Source organism: Zonotrichia leucophrys, chromosome 3 (genome assembly GCF_028769735.1).
Source record: "Zonotrichia leucophrys gambelii isolate GWCS_2022_RI chromosome 3, RI_Zleu_2.0, whole genome shotgun sequence".
Classification (NCBI taxonomy): Eukaryota; Metazoa; Chordata; class Aves; order Passeriformes; family Passerellidae; genus Zonotrichia; species Zonotrichia leucophrys.
Window position 1 is genome coordinate 113755216 of NC_088172.1, and position 15710 is coordinate 113770925.

Here is a 15710-nt window from a genome sequence, read left to right on the forward strand (position 1 = left end):
TATTTCCCCATTATTCCCCATTTTCCCATTTTTCCCCATTTTCCCATTTCCCATTATTTCCATTATTTCCTTCATTATTTTCCCCCTTATTTCCCCCATTATTCCCCATTTTTTCCCATTTCCCCATTTTTTCCCCTATTTTTCCCCATTATTTCCCCCATCTTTTCCCCATTTTCCCATTGCATTTTTCCCATTATTTTCCCCATTGTTTTCCCATTATTTCCCCATTTTTCCCCGTTATTTCCCCCATTATTCCCCATTATTTCCCCCATTATTCCCCCCATTATTCTTTTCCCCATTTTCCCATTGCCATTTTTTCCATTACTTTCCTTATTATTTTCCCCATTGTTTTTCCCATTTTCCCCATTCTTTTCCCCCTTCTTTTCCCGTCATTTTCCCATTTCCCCATTATTTCCCCCATTATTTTCCCCATTATTCCCCCCATTCTTTTCCTCATTATTCCCATTGCCATTTTTCCATTGTTTTCCTTATTATTTCCCCATTATTTCCCCCATTAATCCCCCCTTATTTCCCCCATTCTTTTCCCCATTCCGTTTTCCCCATTATTTCCCCGTTATTTTCCCTATTGTTTCCCATTCTTTTCCCATTTTCCCATTGCCATTTTCCCCTTGCCCTTTTCCTGGTTTTCCCCCATTATTTTTCCCTATTTTCCCCATCGTTTTCCCATTGCCATTTCCATTTTTCCCGTTATTTTCCCCCGTTATTTCCCCCATTCTTTCTCCGTCATTTTCCATTTCCCTGTATTTCCCCCATTATTTCCCTCGTTATTTCCCCATTCTTTCCCCATTTTCCCATTGCCATTTTTCCCATTATTTCCCCATTATTTTCCCCCATTATTTTCCCCCATTTTTCCCCCCATTTTTTCCCATTTCCCCCATTTTTCCCCCAATTTTCCCCATTATTTTCCCCCAATTTTTCTCATTATTTTCCCCCATTTTTTTCCCATTTTCCCTGTTTTTTGCCCCATTATTTCTCCCCTCCCAGCGGACAGCGTGGCGGCCGAGGGATACGGGGTGATCATTAATCTGGAATCCCCCTGCGGGCCGGTAGAATAATCATATTAATCTTAATCAAAGGAATCAATCACACTGCGGCCAGGGTCAGAATAATAATAATCAGACAGCTCGGGACGCCTCAGATGCGCTTCAGAAGCTCCGTCGAGGAGATCGCGGCACATTGCGGGGCCAGGGTAGGGAATTCAGTCAATCAATTAATCTGGGAATTAATCCAGAAATCCGGGAATCCAATCACACTGCGGGGCCAGGGTCAGTCAATTAACCTGGGAATTCATCCATAAATCCGGGAATTAATCCATAAATCCAATCACACTGCGGGGCCAGGGTGAGCAATCAATTAATTAATTAATTAATCTGGGAATTAATCCATTATCGAATCATCACACTGCGGGCCAGGGTAGGAATTAATCATCAATTAATTGGGAATTAATCAAATCCATCACACTGCGGGCCAGGGTCAGAATAATTAATCATCAATTAATCTGGGAATTAATCCATTAATGAATCAATCACACTGCGGGCCAGGGTCCAGTCAAATCGGATAATCATATTAATTAATCGAATTAATCTGGGCATTAATCCATTAATTCCATGGAATTCAATCACATGCGGCCAGGGAGTATTAACCGGGAATTATCAGATCGAATTAATCTGGGAATTAATCCGGAATTCAATCACACTGCGGGGCCAGGGTAGAATTCAATCCATAAATCGGGAATTAATCTGGGAATTACGATTCATCACATGCGGGCCAGGGTAGGAATCAATCAATTAATTAATTCTCTGGAATTAATCCATAATCCGGAATTCAATCACACTGCGGGGCCAGGGTGAGGGAATCAATCAAATCAATAATTAATCATCTGGAGTAACTAATAATCAATTCACATCCGGGAATTCATACACTGGGGGCAGGGTAATTCAATCAAATCGAATTAATCATAGGGAATTAATCACACTGCGGGGCCAGGGTAGGGATCAATCAATTATCCAATTATCAAATCCAATATATCGGGACATTAATCATCTGGGAATTAATCAATTAATCCGGGAATTCAATCACACTGCGGGGCCAGGGTGGGAATGCAGTCACTTAATCAATTAATCTGGGAATTCAATCACACTGCGGGGCCAGGGTAGGAATAGTCAATCCATAATCCGGGAATAAATCCGGGAATGCAATCCATAAATCCGGGAATTCAGTCACACTGCGGGGCCAGGGTAGGAATCAGTCAATCATAAATCCAGGAATCAATCCATAATTCAATCACACTGCGGGGCCAGGGTAGGGAATAATCCATAATCGGAATGCAATCTAAATCCAGGAATTCAATCCATAAATCCGGGAATTAATCAATTAATCTGGGAATTCAATCACACTGCGGGGCCAGGGTGGGGAATCAATCCATAAATCCGGGAATTAATCCATAAATCCGGGAATTAATCCGGGAATTCAATCACACTGCGGGACCAGGGTGGGGAATCAATCAATTAATCCAGGAATTAATCGGAATGAACCATAATCTGGAATCAACCTTTAATCTGGGAATCAACCACCTGTGGGGCCAGGGTAGGGAATCAGTCAATTAATCCGGAAATTAATCCAGGAATGCAATCCGTTAATCCGGGAATTCAATCACACTGCGGGGCCAGGGTGGGGATTCAATCAATTAATCCGGGAATTAATCTGGGAATTCAGTCAATTAATCTGGGAATAAGTCCGGGAATCAATCCGGGAATTAATCCGGGCATGCAATCCATTCATCCGGGAATTAATCCAGGGAAAAATCCGGGAATTCAATCAATTAATCTGGGAATAAATCCGGGAAAAAATCTGGCAGTAAATCTGGGAATTATCCCAGGAATAAATCTGAGGATTATCCCAGGAATAAATCTGGGAATAAATCTGGGAATAAATCTGAGAATTATCCCAGTAATAAATTTGGGAATAAATCTGGGAATTATCCTGGGAATAAATCTGGGAATAAATCTGGCAATTATCCCAGGAATAAATTCGGGAATAAATCTGGGAATTATGCCAGGAATAAATTGGGAATAAATCTGGGAATTATCCAGGAATAAATTGGGAATTATCGTGGGAATCAATCCGGGAATAAATCCAGGAATTACCCTGGGAATAAATCTGGGAATTATCCCAGGAATAAATTTGGGAACAAATCCGGGAATTATTCCAGGAATAAATTGGGAATTATCCCAGTAACAAATTTGGGAATAAATCTGGGAATTATCCCAGGAATAAATTGGGAATTGTCCTGGGAATAAATCCGGGAATAAATCCAGGAATTAGCCCGGAAATAAATTTGGGAATTATCCCGGGAATAAATCCGGGAATAAATTGGGAATTATCCTGGGAATAAATTTGGGAATAAATCTGGGAATAAATCCGGGAATAAATTGGGAATTATCCCAGGAATAAATTGGGAATAAATCTGGGAATAAATTTGGAATTATCCCAGGAATAAATCAGGGAATTATCCTGGGAATAAACCCAGGAATAAATTGGGAATTATCCCAGGAATAAATCTGGGAATTATCCTGGGAATAAATCCGGGAATAAATTGGGAATTATCCTGGGAATAAATTTGGGAATAAATCTGGGAATAAATCCGGGAATAAATTGGGAATTATCCCAGGAATAAATTGGGAATAAATCTGGGAATTATCCCGGAATAAATCTGGGAATAAATTGGGAATTATCCCAGGAATAAATCTGGGAATAAATCCAGGAATAAATCTGGGAATTATCCTGGGAATGAATATGGGAATTGTCCCAGGAATACATTTGGGAATTATCCTGGGAATCAACCCAGGAGTAAATCCAGGAATTACCCCAGAAATAAATCTGGGAATTATCCCAGGAATAAAGCCGGGAATAAATCCGGGAATAAATTGGGAATTATCCTGGGAATAAATCCGTAATAAATCCAGGAATTACCCTGGGAATAAATCTGGGAATTATGCCAGGAATAAATTGGGAATAAATCCAGGAATGGGAACTTTGGGGCGGAGCCAGGGAAGGGCTGGATCTGGGAATCTCAAGTGAGAAAACCCCCAAAAATTCCAAAAGGGGGGAAAATCCCACGGGAATTCCTGCTTTTCCTTGGGAATGGGAATTCCTGCTTTTCCCAATTCCCGCTTTTTCCTCGGGAACGAAAATTCCCATTTTTTCCCAATTCCCAGGAGTGAGTTTCCATTTCCTATTCCCGCTATCCCAATTCCCATTGCTGGCTGTCCCCGTTAATTAATTAATTAATTAGCTCATTAATGACTCCCGTTAGTTAATGAGCCGGTTAATTAAGTGATTAATTAATTAATGAATGAATCCTGCAGGCGTCGCTGCTGCAGAGCAAACTGAACCAGATCCTGCAGATCAACGTCCGGTGAGGAAATTCAGGAATTTTGGGAAATTCGGGAATTTTGGGGAAATTTGGGAATTTTGGGAATTTGGGGGATTTGGGGAAATTTGGGAATGTGGGAAATTTGGGGAAATTTGGGAATTTGGGAATGTGGGGAATTGGGGAAATTTGGGAATGTGGGAAATTTGGGAATGTGGGGAATTTGGGAATGTGGGAAATTTGGGGAAATTTGGGAATGTGGTGAATTGGGGAATTTGGGAATGTGGGGAATTTTGGGGAAATTTGGGAATGTGGGGAATTGGGGAATTTGGGAATGTGGGGAAATTTGGGGAAATTTGGGAATGTGGGGAATTGGGGAATTTTGGGAATGTGGGGAATTGGGGAATTTGGGAATGTGGGAAATTTGGGAATTTGGGAATGTGGGGAATTTGGGGAAATTTGGGAATGTGGGAAATTTGGGGAATTTGGGAATGGGGGGAATTGGGAAAATTTGGGGAAATTTGGGAATGTGGGGAATTTGGGAATGTGGGGAATTTGGGGAAATGGGGAATGTGGGAAATTTGGGAATGTCGGGAATTGGAGAATTTGGGAAATTTGGGGGAATTTGAGAATGTGGGGAATTCAGGAATTTTGGGAATGTGGGAAATTGGGGAAATTTTGGGAATGTGGGGAATTTTGGCAATTTGGGAAATTTGGGGGAATTTGGGAATGTGGGGAATTGGGGAATTTGGGAACTTTGGGGAAATTTGTGGAATTTTGGGAATGTGGGGGATTGGAGAATTTGGGAATGTGGGGAATTGGGGAATGTGGGAATGTGGGGAATTTGGGGAAATTTGGGAATTTGGGGAAATTTGGGAATGTGGGGAATTTGGGAATGTGGGGAATTGGGGAATTTGGGAATGTGGGGAATTGGGGAATTTGGGAATGTGGGAAATTTGGGAATTTTGGGGAATTTGGGAATGTGGGGAATTGGGGAATTTTGGGAATGTGGGGAATTTGGGGATCGGGGATTTGGGAAATTCGGGAATTCAGCAATGGGGGAATGAGGGGGAATGTGGGAATGACAGAATTCAGGAATTTGGGATCGGGAATTTGGGATTGGGATTGGGAATTCGGGAAAAAAAAAGCCAGGATTTGGGATGGACGATGGAATTTGGGAATTGGTGCGGGAATTTGGGATCAGGGATGGGGATTTGGAGTTTGGGAATGGGGATTTGGGATTGGGAGCTGGGGTTTGGGAATGAGATGGGATTTGGGAATTGGGACGGGAATTTGGGATCACGGAGTTGGGAATTTGGGCTCAGGAATTCAGGGACAGGAATGCGGGAATGGGGATTGGGAATTTGGGAATTCAGGGTTGGGAACAGGAATTTGGGAATTGGAACAAGAATTTGGGAATGAGACGGGATTTGGGATTGGGGATGGGAATTTGGGAATGGGGACTTGGGAATTTGGGATTGGGGACAGGAATCAATTCGGAATTGGGAACGGGAATTTGGGAAGGAGCCAGGATTTGGATGGGTGATGGAATTTGGGAATTGGAGCGGGAATTTGGGATCAGGGATGGGGATTTGGAGTTTGGGAATGGGGATTTGGGATTGGGAACGGGAATTTGGGAATGAGAATGGGAATTTGGGATCGAGATTGGGAATTTGGGATCAGGAATTTGGGGACAGGAATGTGGGAATGGGGATTTGGGATTGGGAGCTGGGAATTTGGGAACGGGAATTTGGGAATGAGACGGGATTTGGGATTGGGAATGGGAATTTGGGGACAGAAATGTGGGGATGGGGATTGGGAATTTGGGAATGGGAACAGGAGTTGGAGGTTTGGGAATGGGAATTTGGGATTGGGAGCTGGGAATTTGGGATCAGAGTTGGGAATGTGGGATCGGGGACAGGAATGTGGGATTTGGGGATGGGATTGGGAAATGGGGAGGGGACGTTGGGATTGGGGATGGAAATTTGGGATTGGGAATTCAGGATCAGGGTCGGGAATGTGGCATTGGGAATTTGGGATTGGGATTGGGGATTTGGGAATTTGGGATTGCTAATGGGGAATTTGGGAATTCCTGCTGTTCCTGCCTGAAACTTTCTTTTCCTCCCCTTTTTTTTCCCATCCCAAATCCCAATTCCCTGCCCCAAATTCCCACTTTTTCCCATCCCAAATTCCCACTTTTCCCACCTCAAATCCCATTCCCCATTTCCCAATTTCCCACCCCAAATCCCCTTTTCCCACCCCAAATTCCCAATTTTCCCATCCCATATTCCATTCCCACCCCAAATCCCAATTTCCCACCCCAAATTCCCATTTTCCCATTCCCATCCCACTTTTCCCACCCCAAATCCCAATTTTCCCAAATCCCAATTCCCTACCCCAAATTCCCACTTTTCCCATCCCAAATTCCCGTTTTTCCCACCCAAAATCCCATGCCAATCCCAATTTTCCATCCCAAATCCCATTCCCATCCCCAATTTTCCCACCCCAAATTCCCACTTTTCCCACCCCAAATTCCCATCCCAAATCCCATTCCCAAATCCCAATTTCCCACCCCAAATTCCATTCCCAATCCCAAATTCCCACCCCAAATCCCCATTTTTCCCATCCCATATTCCATTCCCATTTCAATTTCCCATTCCAAATTCCCACTTTTCCCACCCCAAATCCCAATTCCCTGCCCCAAATTCCCAATTTTCCTCCCCTAAATCCCCAATTTTCCCATCCCAATTCCACTTCCCCATCCCAAATCCCATTCCCATCCCAATTTCCCACCCCAAATTCCCATTTTTCCCACCCCAAATCCCAATTTTCCCAAATCCCAATTCCCTACCCCAAATTCCTGTTTTTCCCATCCCATTCCCATCCCAAATTCCCAATTTTCTCACCCCAAATTCCCAATTCTCCCATCCCATTTTCCCACCCCAAATCCCATTTCCATTCCCAATTTTCCCATCCCAAATCCCAATTTTCCCACCCAATTCCCAATTTTCCCACCCCAAATCCTATTGCCAATCCCAATTTCCCACCCCAAATTCCCACTTTTCCCAAATTCCCACTTTTCCCATTTTTCCCGCCTTTTCCCCCCAGGCCGCCTCCGAGTCCCTCGGGCGCCGTCTCGGCCGTGCTGGGCCCATCCCAAAATTCCCAACATTCCCAAAATTCCCACAATTCCCAAAATTCCCACCATTCCCAACATTCCCAATCCCAGCAGCCGCCCTCCATCCCGGTGTACGAGATGAAATTCCCGGATCTCTGCGTCTACTGAACCTTCCGGAAGTTCCCGAAATTCCCAAAATTCCCAAATTCCCAAAATTCCCTCGGCAGCACCGATTTGGTTTTGGGATCTTTCCTCGTTTTCCTGGGATTTTCTGGGAATTTTTTGGGATCGTTCTGGGTTTTCCTGGGATTTCCTGAGGGTTTTTTTGGGGTTTTCCTGGGATTTTCTGGGTGGGATTTTTTGGGATCATTCCCAGTTTTCCTGGGATTCTCTGGGGTTTCTTTTTTTTTTGGGATGATCCCAGATTTTCCTGGGATTTCCTGAGGTTTTTTTTGGGGTTTTCCTGGGATTCTCCACGGATTTTTTTTGGAGTTTTCCTGGAATTTTCTGGGATTTTCCTGTGATTTTCTGGGGGTTTTTTTTGGTTTTGGATCATTCTGGGTTTTCTGGGATCATTCTGGTTTTTCCTGAGGTTTTTTTGGGATTTTTTGGAGGTTTTTTTGTGGGATTTTCCAGGGATTTTTTTGGGATCATTCCAGGTTTTCCTGTGGGATTTTTGGGGTTTTTCCTGGGATTTTCTGTGATTTTTTTTGGAATCGTTCCCAGTTTTCCTGGGATTTTCTGGGGGTTGTTTTGGGATTGTTCTGAATTTTCCTGGAATTCTTTGGGGTTTTTTTGGGATTTTCTGGGATTTTCTGGGGGTTTTTGGAATTGTTCCCAGTTTTCCTGGGATTGTCCACGGCTTTTTTTGGGATCGTCCTGGGATTTTCTGGGAATTTTTTTGGGGGATGGTTCCCAGTTTTCCTGGGATTCCCTGGTGGGTTTTTTCCTGGGATTTTCTGTGAATTTTTTTTGGGATCATTCCCAGTTTTCCTGGGATTTTCTGGGGGTTGTTTTGGGATTGTTCCGGATTTTCCTGGAATTCTCTGGGGTTTTTTTGGGGTTTCCCTGGGATTTTCTGGGGGTTTTTTTGGGATAATTCCCAGTTTTCCTGGGATTTTCTGGTTTTTTTGGGATTGTTCCGGATTTTCCTGGAATTCTTTGGGGTTTTTTGGGATTTTCTGGGGGTTTTTGGAATTGTTCCCAGTTTTGCTGGGATTATCCAGGGCTTTTTTGGGATCGTCCTGTGATTTTCTGGGAATTTTTTGGGGGATCATTCCCAGTTTTCCTGGGATTCCCTGCTGGGTTTTTTTTGGGGGGTTTTCCTGGGATTTTCTGTGAATTTTTTTTGGGATCATTCTCAGTTTTCCTGGGATTTTCTGGGGTTTTTTGGGATTGTTCTGGATTTTTCTGGAATTCTTGGGGGATTTTTTGGGGTTTCCCTGGGATTTTTTGGGGTTTTTTTTTTGATTTTTGGGGTTTTTTTTGGGATTGTTCCGGATTTTCCTGGAATTCTCTGGGGGTTTTTTTGGGTTTTTCTTGGGATTTTCTGGGGTTTTTTTGGGATCATCCCCATTTTTCCAGGGTTTTTCTGAGGTTTTTTTTGGGATTTTCTGGGGGTTTTTGGAATTGTTCCCAGTTTTCCTGGGATTCTCCACGGCTTTTTTGGGATCGTCCTCGGTTTTCCTGGGATTTTCTGGGAATTTTTCTGGGGGGATGGTTCCCAGTTTTCTTGGGATTCTCCCAGGTTTTTTGGGGAATTTTTGGGGGGAAGGAGCTGCAGGAATGGGGATTTTTCCTGGGATAACTGGAATTTCTTGGGAGAAAAAAAAAATGGGAATTGCAGCAGTGGGAAGGAACTGGAGCTGGGAAATCCCAAATGGGAAATTGTGGAATTCCCAGATGGAAAATCCCAAAATGGAAGATTTTGGGATGGAAAATCCCAAAGAGAAAAATTCCTGGATAAAATAAAAAAAAATCCAGATGAAAAAATCCCAAGAGGGAAATTCTGGATGGAAAATTCCAGAAGAAAATCCCAAAATGAAAAATTCTGGATAGAAAATTCCAGATGGGAAATTTGGGATGGGAAATCCCAAAGGGAAAAATCCCAGATTAAAAAAAAAAAAAATCCCAAATGGGAAATTGTGGAATTCCAGATAGAAAATTCCGGATGGAAAATTCCAGATGGAAAATAGAAAATCCCAAATGGAAAATCCTGGAATTCCTAAATGGAAAAATCCCAGATGGAAAATTCAGGATGGGAAATCCCAAATGGGAAATCCCAAAATAGAAAATTTGGGATGGAAGATCCTGGATGGAAAATGGAAAATCCCAAATGGGAAATCCTGGATGAAAAATTCCAGAGGGAAAATCCCAAATGGAAAATTCGGGAGGAAAAGTTCCAGTGAGAAAATCCCAAATGGAAAATTCTGGATGGAAAATGGAAAATCCCAAATGGAAGACCCTGGAATTCCAAATGGAAAATCCTGGATGGGAAACCCCAAATGGAAAATTGTGGATGAAAAATTCCAGAGGGAAAATCTGAAATGGATGAAAAATTCTGGATGAAAAATCCCAAATGGAAAATCCTGGATGAAAAATTCCAGAGGGAAAATCCCAAATGGAAAATTCCAAATCGGAAATCCTGGAATTCTTGACAGAAAAATTCCATGTGGAAAATCCCAGATGAAAAATCCCAAATGGAAAATTCCAGAGGGAAAATCTCGGATGGAAAATCCCAAATAAAAAAATTCTGGAATTCCTGGATGAAAAAATTCCGTGTGGAAAATCCCAAATGAAAAATCCCAACTGGAAAATTTCAAATAGAAAATCCCGAATGGAAAATTCTGGAATTCCCAGCTGGAAAATCCAGGATGGAAAATGGAAAATCCCAAAGGGAAAATCCTGGAAGAAAATCCCAAATGGAAAATCCTGGATGAAAAATTCCAGAGGGAAAATCTCAAATGGAAAATCCTGAAATTCCTGGATGAAAAATTCTGGATGAAAAATCCCAAAAAATCCCAAATGAAAAATCCAGGATGGAAAATTCCAAATAGAAAATCCCAAATGGAAAATCCCAAATGGAAAATTCCAAATAGAAAATCCCAAATGGAAAATCCAGGATGGAAAATGGAAAATCCCAAAGGGAAAATCTCAGAAGAAAATCTCAAATGGAAAATCCTGAAATTCCCAGATGGAAAATCCCAAATGGAAAATCCTGAAATTCCTGGATGAAAAATCCCAAATGGAAAATTCCAAATGGAAAATCCTGGAATTCCCAAGTGGAAAATCCAGGCTGGAGAATTCCTGGCAGACTCCAGGTCCCTTGGAATGGGATTTTTTTGGGGGAAAATCCAAATTTTTTAAAGGAAAATTCCACCCTCAGGCTGCTCCAGATGGACTTGGAAGGACAGAAAATTGGGAATTTTGGGATTTTTCCATAATTTTGGGATGAGTTTCAGTTTTAGGAGTTCCTGCCTGGAAGAATTCCCAGATTTTGGGGTTTTTTTTTTGGGATCCTGAAGAATTCCCAGAAAAAAAAATGGGAGAATAATTTGGGGGATTTTTGGGATTTTCAAATTCCTGGGATCCAACTGGATTTGGGGTGGGGAAAAATCGGGAATTCCTGAAAGCAAAACTGGAAAAGTCCCCAAAAAACCTCGGGAATGACAAAGAGAGGGATGGGGAGAGAAAAACTTCGGGAATTCTGGGATTGGCTCCCAAAAATGTGCAGGAATTTGAGGATTGTTGGGAGTTTTTCCCCAAAATTCCGGCTTTTTCCAAAATTCCAGATATCTTCCCAAAATTCTGGGGTTCTTTCCCAAAATTCCTCGGTTTTTTTCACAGAATTCCTGGGGGTTTTCACAAAATTCCATCTCTTTTCCCCAAATTTCCGTGGTTTTTTTCCCAAAATTTCATGGTTTTTTCCCAAAATTCCGGGTTTTTCCCCAATAAACACCGATGTTGGCACTGCAGCCTCGGGAGTGTCGGGAATTTTGTTGGGAATTTGGGAATCGGGAATGGGATTGGGATAATTGGGAATAGGGTTGGGATAATTGGGAATTGGGAATGGGGTTGGGATAATTGGGAATGGGGTTGGGATAATTGGGAATTGGGAATGGGATAATTGGGAATGGGGTTGGGATAATTGGGAATGGGAATTGGGATATCAGGAATGGGATTGGGATAATTGGGAATGGCATTGGGATAACTGGGAATGGGATTGAGAATTGGGAACTGGGATTGGGATAAACTGGAATGAGGTTTGGAACTGGAAACTGGGAACAGATAACTGGGAATGAGAACCAGGAATGGGATTGGGATAATTGGGAATGGGTTTGGGATAAACGGGAATGGGAACTGGGAATGGGCCCTGGGGAACTGGGAATGGGGCTGGGATAACTGGGAATGGGGGTGGGATAATAAGGAATGGGGTTGGGAATAAGGAATAGGATAATCAGGAATGGGATTGGGAATGGGGAATGGGATAACTGGGAATGGGATAACTGGGAATGGGGAATGGCATAAGGGAGCTGGGAACGGCGCCAGGACTGAGATTGGGATAAACTGGAATGGGATTGGGATCATCGGGAATGGGATTGGGACAATCAGGAATGGGATTGGGATAAACTGGAATGGGATTGGGATTAAACTGGAATGGGATTGGGATCATTGGGAATGGGGCTGGGATCATTGGGAATGGGGTTGGGATCGTTGGGATGGGATTGGAATATTGGGAATGGGAACTGGGGAATAGGATTGGGATAACGGGGAAAAGGGCTGGGATAATTGGGATAATTGGGATAATTGGGAATGGGATTGAGATAATTGGGAATGGGATTGGGAACTGAGAATGGGATTGGGATAATCAGGAATGAGATTGGGAATGGGGAATTGGATAACTGGGAATGGGATAACTGGGAAAGGGGCTGGGATAATCAGGAATGGGATAACTGGGAATGGGGAATGGGATAAGGGAGCTGGGAACGGCGCCAGGAATGGGACTGGGATCATCAGGAATGGGATTGGGACAATCAGGAATGGGATTGGGATAAACTGGAATGGGGCTGGGATCATTGGGAATGGGGTTGGGATCGTTGGGACTGGGATTGGAATATTGGGAATGGGAACTGGGGAATAGGATTGGGATAATGGGGCAAAGGGCTGGGATAATTGGGATAATTGGGAATGGGATTGAGAATTGGGAATGGGATTGGGAACCAAGAATGGGATGGGGACAATCAGGAATGGGATTGGGATTGGGATATTGGGAATGGGGTTGGGATATTTGGGAATAGGGTTGGGATATCAGGAATGGGATTTGGAACTGGGAATGGCATTGGGATAACTGGGAATGGGATTGAGAATTGGGATTGGGAATTGGGATTGGGATAAACTGGAATGGGATTGGGAACTGGGAATGGGAATGTTTTTGGGAACTGGGAACGGATAACTGGGAATGAGAACCAGGAATGGGATTGGGATAATCGGGAATGGGATTGGGAACTGGGAATGAGATTGGGATACGGGGAATGGGGTGAGATAACTGGGAATGGGATAACTGGGAATGGGATAACTGGGAAAGGGGCTGGGATAATCAGGAATGGGATAACTGGGAATGGGGAATGGGATTGGGAACTGGGAATGGTGCCAGGAATGGGCTTGGGATCATCGGGAATGGGATTGGGATCATCAGGAATGGGATTGGGAACTGGGAATGGGATTGGGATAAACTGGAATGGGGCTGGGATCATTGGGAATGGGATTGGGACAATCAGGAATGGGATTGGGAACTGGGAATGGGGCTGGGATCGTTGGGAATAGGGTTGGGATCGTTGGGACTGGGATTGGAATATTGGGAATGGGAACTGGGGAATAGGATTGGGATAATGGGGAAAAGGGCTGGGATAATTGGGATAATTGGGAATGGGATTGAGAATTGGGAATGGGATGGGGACAATCAGGAATGGGATTGGGAACTGGGATTGGGATATCGGGAATGGGGTTGGGATAATTGGGAATGGGGTTGGGATATTGGGAATGGGGCCGGGAATGGGATTGGGATACTGGGATTGGGAACTGGGAATGGGAACCAGGAGTGGGGCTGCGATACTGGGAATGGGATCGGGAACTGGGAATGGGGCTGGGATAACTGGGAATGGGGTTGGGAACTGGGAATGGGATTGGAATAGGAATAATTGGGAATAGGATTGAGATGTGGGGAATGGGATTGGGATAAACGGGAATGGGATTGGGAACTGGGAATGAGATTGGGATACGGGGAATGGGGTGAGATAACTGGGAATGGGATAACTGGGAATCCAGGTTTCCCAAAAGGCGGAAAAAAGGAGGAAAAATGGAGGAAAAAAGGAAGAAAAAAAGGAGGAAAAAAGCAGGAAAAAAGAGGAAAAAAGCAGGAAAAAAGAGGAAAAATGAAAAAAGGAGGAAAGACAAGGGAGATAAGGAGAAAAAAAGAAGGAAAAAAGGAAAAAAAAAGGAGAAAAAAGGAGGAAAAAGGAGGAAAAAGGAGGAAAGATGAGGGAGATGAGAAAAAAAAAGGAGGAAAAAGGAGGAAAAAAGTAGGAAAAAAGGAGGGAAAAAGGAGGAAAAAGAGGAAAATGACAAAAAAGGAGGGGAAAAGGAGGAAAAAAGAGGAAAATGGAGGAAAAAGCAGGGAAAAGGAGGAAAAAAAGAGGAAAAAAGAAAAAAGAAGGAAAGATGAGGGAGATAAGGAGAAAAAAAGAAGGAGGGAAAAAGGAGAAAAAAAGGAAAAAAGAAGGAAAAAAGAAGGGAAAAAGGAGGAAAAAAGAAGGAAAAAAGAGGGAAAAGAGGAAAAAGGAGGAAAAAAGGAGGAAAAAGGACAAAAAAAGGAGGAAAAAAGAGGAAAAAGGAGAAAAAAAAGGAATAAAGGAGGAAAAAAGAGGAAAAAGGAGGGAAAAAGGAGGAAGATGAGGAAAAAGGGAGGGAAAAGGAGGAAAAAGGAGGAAAAAAGGAGGAAAAAGGAGAAAAAAAGGAGGAAAAAGGAAGAAAAAAGCTGGTAAAAAGGAAGAAAAAGTAGGAAAAAGGAGGAAAAAAGGAGGGAAAAAGGAGAAAAAAGGAGGGAAAAGGAGAAAAAAAGAGGAAAAAAGGAGGAAAAATGAGGAAAAAAGGAGGAAAGATGGGGGAGATAAGGAGAAAAAAAGGAGGAAAAAAGGAGGGAAAAGGAGAAAAAAAGAGGAAATAAGGAGGAAAAAGGAGGAAAAAGGAGGAAAAAAGGAGGAAAAAAGAGGAAAATCATGAAAAAGGAGGAAAAAAGTAGGAAAAAAGGAGGGAAAAAAGGAGAAAAAAAGGAGGAAAAAAGGAGGAAAAATGAGGAAAAAATGAGGAAAAAAGGAGAAAAAAAGGAGGAAAAAAGAAGGAAAAAAAGGAGAAAAAAGTAGGAAAAAGGAGGAAAAAGTAGGAAAAAGGAAGAAAAAAGAAGCCAAGGCACCCAGAGCCCTCCAGAATCAATCCCAGAGCCAGGCGGGGTCAGAGAAAATTCCTTTATTTCCGTAAAAACAGAGGCCAGCACTTGTCTGGCTGCTGTACAAAAGGACATCTCTTACCTTCATTTTTAATTTTTATTTTTGTATTTTTAACAATAAAAATAATGTTTGGAAGACTGAGAAGAGAGGGTGGGAAAGGGAGGGAGAAATCCTCAGGAATGAGGGGGAAATTTCTGAAGGAATTCCCAGATTTTCCTGAAGGAATTCCCAAATTTGTGAGGGAATTTCTGAGGGAAAATCCAGATTTTCCTGAGGGAAATCCCAAATTTCTGAGGGGAATCCCAAATTTCTGAGGGAATTTCCAGATTTTCCTGAAGGAAATCCCAAATTTCTGAGGGGATTCCCAGATTTTCTGAGAGAATTCCCAGAATTCTGGGAGAATTCCCAGATTTTCTGAGGGAATTTCTGAGGAAATTTCCAGATTTTCCTGAGGGGATTTCTGAGGAAATTTCCAGATTTTCCTGAAGGAATTCCAGATTTTGGAGGGAATTCCTGAAGGAATTCCCAGATTTTCCTGAGGAAATTACCAAATTTCTGAGGAATTTCTGAAGGAATTCCCAGATTTTCCTGAGGGGATTTCCAGATTTTCTGAGGGAATTTCTGAAGGAATTTCCAGATTTTCCTGAAGGAATTCCCAAATTTCTGAGGGAATTTCTGAGGAAATTTCCAGATTTTC

General features: G+C 42.7%; 1 long non-coding RNA gene across 2 annotated transcripts; it reads left to right on the forward strand.

Annotated features, from left to right (window-relative positions):
- Positions 1 to 1178: 1178 nt before the first annotated feature.
- On the forward strand, positions 1179 to 8432 carry LOC135445120 (uncharacterized). 2 transcript variants are annotated; one of them, XR_010439469.1, is made up of 3 exons: positions 1179 to 1210; positions 4389 to 4438; positions 7502 to 8432. It is a non-coding gene; the product is annotated as an uncharacterized LOC135445120 (long non-coding RNA). The 2 variants fall into 2 exon arrangements; XR_010439470.1 differs by lacking the exon at positions 1179 to 1210 and adding an exon at positions 2675 to 2691.
- The last annotated feature ends 7278 nt before the right edge of the window (positions 8433 to 15710 follow it).